The sequence below is a fragment of the Triticum aestivum genome, chromosome 7D (assembly GCF_018294505.1).
Source record: "Triticum aestivum cultivar Chinese Spring chromosome 7D, IWGSC CS RefSeq v2.1, whole genome shotgun sequence".
NCBI classification, from domain to species: Eukaryota; Viridiplantae; Streptophyta; class Magnoliopsida; order Poales; family Poaceae; genus Triticum; species Triticum aestivum.
The window spans coordinates 342,055,142-342,058,869 of NC_057814.1; the positions used below are offsets into that span (position 1 = coordinate 342,055,142).

The 3,728-nt window shown below is 45.3% G+C and overlaps 1 long non-coding RNA gene across 1 annotated transcript; it reads right to left on the minus strand.

Moving 5' to 3' along the window:
- Window positions 1-369: 369 nt before the first annotated feature.
- On the minus strand, window positions 370-2,102 carry LOC123169696 (uncharacterized). The gene is made up of 3 exons (XR_006484923.1): window positions 2,062-2,102; window positions 660-823; window positions 370-578 (listed from the first exon to the last, which is right to left on the minus strand). It is a non-coding gene; the product is annotated as an uncharacterized lncRNA (long non-coding RNA).
- Between the last annotated feature and the right edge of the window lie 1,626 nt (window positions 2,103-3,728).

The following is a 3,728-nucleotide window of genomic DNA, read 5'->3' on the forward strand; positions in this document are numbered from 1 at the left end:
TCTACGATCTTCATCACACCTCTCTGCATGGTACCACCGCGGCAATCGCCGGAGTTGTCCATGCGACCACCGACAACGTGCACCCCTCCTTGCAAATGGATCGTCGTTATCCATTGTACGCTACAGTAGGTGCAGCAAGTGTACCAAGAATCTACATAACTACTCATTGATCGGTCCAACGCTGCGAGTGTGGGGGTTCAATCGCTCGCTGCGTTTTCCACTACAGGTAGCCCACTCAATACTTCAGCAGGTTCTTCCAACGCCAATCCCCACCCATCCTGTACAGGCACCCCTGGTTTCCCTCCCAAACAGCCTTGAAAATCAAACATAATCTGAATGAGTTCCTGCTCCCCCTCCCAGTACACAAACTCCTGAAGTTTTATTCAGGCAGCTCACTACGGCATTGTGTGCTATTACATGAAAAATTCAGTACATTCCAGTGTACAGGAAAAATTGTTTATTCAGATACAATTTATTTGTACAATCTTCAAACTGCAGTATCAACTAAATCAGCCTGATACATCACTTCAATATAAGCTTGGGTGATATCTTTTTCAGCCCGAGCAAGTCCAATATCTCTGCAGCAAAAAAAAGTCAAAGACCTGAGCAGCAAAAAAAAGTCAAAGACCTGAGCAGCAAAAATTTACGAGTGAAGTTACCACCAGTGGAATTCAGAACCAAAGGAAAATGAGAGGCCCAAGATAGATCAGCCGAGGTTAATGCACTACATCGACCTGACTCAAACTCCATGTTGATTTTTCAGCAGCATATCTTGTTGCGGTTCTCCTCCCAACCAATCAATCCATGCGACGGTCTTGTTAGACTGTAGGAATACAATTACAAACTATAAGAAATGGGATCAACGAACCCTGTACAATTTGCAACAGCTATTAATTTCAGGAAACAAACCAAAAAATGGTTTCTAATTCTAACTGCAATCTACTTTCAGGGATGCACATTAGTGCAGATCATTCATTACAATATTTTTTGCCTAGTACACTGAAAAATCAAGGGGGCAAGTAAGTGCAGTCCCATAGCAAAATTCCTCTATACAGAAAACAACCTCTCAATACAGAAAACAGTAACGGTCAGAAGTTCAGAACAGAACTCGCAATGGACAACAGCATTCAGAAGGTTGTATCTTTCACTATACTCAGCGAAAATTTCAGAATAAATTATCCTTGGAAATTTCAAACCAAATACTTAAAATACATCCATAGACCCATGGACAGATTCAGCCTTGAAGTTACTTTAAAACGCCGCGCAAAATAGGAACTCATGCCTGAAACTGCAGTCTGACGAAGACAGACAGTAACTTCAGATAGGAATATCTCCTAGAATATCTGACAAAAAATTGCAAATAAATATTCGTTCGAAATGTCTTGAAAAGATATACAACTTTTATTTTGATGGTCCGGTCATATTCAACACCTAAAACCCTCAAAACGCAATCGATCAGTTACTGCACGCACTGCAAACCGAGTTGTGCAAAACAGACTTGCGAAAACAAACAACAATAATGGAAGGATTACTTCACTTCATACCTACAACAGATCACGCCCCTGCCTTCTCTATTTCGCTCTTTCTATCTCTTCCCTGCAGCAAACCTGGTAAACCTTTTTCGCTGAACTACTGTCATAATTCCTTCTAGTGAATCGCATTACAACAATATAAACCAACTGTTTTTCGACACACTTCAAACTTTTTTCTCAACACACATCGAACGGACAAAATTCCTTCTAGTGTACTGTTCATACAAACAACCTGAAGTGCAGAGCACACAGGATAAATGTTCTAAAGTAATCTAAGATATAACAATTAGCAAGAATGAGCTACCTACAAATGACCATGAAACAAAGAAAAAATGGTGCTGCAGTGCACTGAGTCTTTTTAGTAAACACATGGCGTGCACCTCGCGAGCTGGTGGTTGAAGTAGATTGGGGCAGAGCAGCACTGAACTGCACGCAAACGACCATCAAACTGCAGCCTAGGAGGAGCAGGTGCTCTGGCCAGGTGAAGAAGAGTGTCGGGGAGGAGAGGAACCGGCTCCCATCGGCTCACCTGTGATTGAGAGGCGAAGCAGACGGTTTGGAACTGTCTTTTGACGTCGCCGGAGCACTGTACGTCGGCCTAGAGAGGAGGGAGGGTGGGTAGCATCGCTGGAAGAGGAAACGCGGGGGCTGGGCTGATGGTGGAGGACGACGGCGTCGGGTCGTGGCGAGAGAGAGGGGTTGGGGTAAGGTGCGGCACCGCCATCGAGTGTTGCCAGTGGTGGAAAGCCGCAGGGGTGGGGAAGGCGCACGTCGGAGGGGCGTTGGCGCCGCGCGGCGGCGTGGCAGGGGTGGCGGCGCGGCAGGTGGAGATACACTGGAGGTGGAGATGGAAGGCAAGGTCTCGTAGGAATTTATTTTTTTCCTTTTCTCTCGCCTGTACCGGTTCGATTGACTTATTAGGAGGACGGCGGGTTCAATTACTGTAAAACACAGGGGTTTTTAGCAAAAGCGCGACGACGGTGAGCAGGCCGGCAGAAGCGATAATCGCTTTATTAATATTAAATTAATTAATTAATTATTATTATATTATTATTATTATATTATTATTATTATTATATATTATTAATTATTATTATATTATTACTATTATTATTATTATTATTAGGGAAAGACTAGCAAAAACGGGAGAATAAAACATCATATACCCATAACCAATAAACATGTATCGATCAAATCTCTCTCTCCCGGATCCATGTCTTATATTTTAACACGGTATCCTATAAGACTCATCTTATTCGTGTTGTTGTTTATCCTCCTATCCGTCCTCGTCAATGATGGTTGTAGTGGTCATCGAACATGGTCAATCATCTCAAGGCGGTGAGCACGTCCAACACACGGCACATGTGTCGCTTAACCGCGCTAGCGCAAGAGAATGTTTAGAATCTAAAATAATGTCGTTGAGTTGGATGAACCATGCCAGAGCAAGAAAATGTTTTAAACTTAAAAAAAGTCAGGCTGAGAAAAAAACATATCAACCTAAAGAGGTCAATCGCCCTAAGGGCAGTGTTGAATGAGAAATAATAATAAAACTCATATTCTTTCATTTTGTTTCCCCTCCCCTGCGAGAGAGGCGGGACCGAAGGTGAACCGACTACCACCATCCTCCGCCAGCGACTCAAGGGGTTCCTCCTCTCTCTGGCAGCCGCTTCGACGGCGGCGGGAGAAGGGGGAACCTCACCGTCTTGTCGATGGCGTGTAGTTAGGTTAGGCCTAGGTTTTCTTCTTTCACCAGTTTCTGCATTGACGGTTATGGTGGTGGCGGTGTGGAAAATCTGCTTCGGATTCGATTCCGATGGGTTGCTGTGAGGCGGTCGGCGGCGAATTTGGTAGTAAGCTAACCAATCGGGGCTGGTGCGGCGCCGGTGCCAATCTCGAGGTGGAACTTTTTTTTTTGCTTTGGCCCCGCCGTCATGGTGACGCGTGCTCTGGCCTCAACATGGGGGCATGGAGCTTCTCTGGCCTCAACATGGGGGCATGGAGCTCTAGTAGGAGCGTGGTGACTCCGAATTTGCAGGTTCTCCTGGGTGGCGGCGCTTCATCATCATCATTCAACAAACCGACGCAAGTGGCGGCGTAGTTCCGATCTGGCTTATCTCAGGCGTGTTGGTCCTCCAGGACCAAGGATGTGATTTCCTGACGTCTTTATTCCATGCGCACAACTAAGGGTTTCCCCGG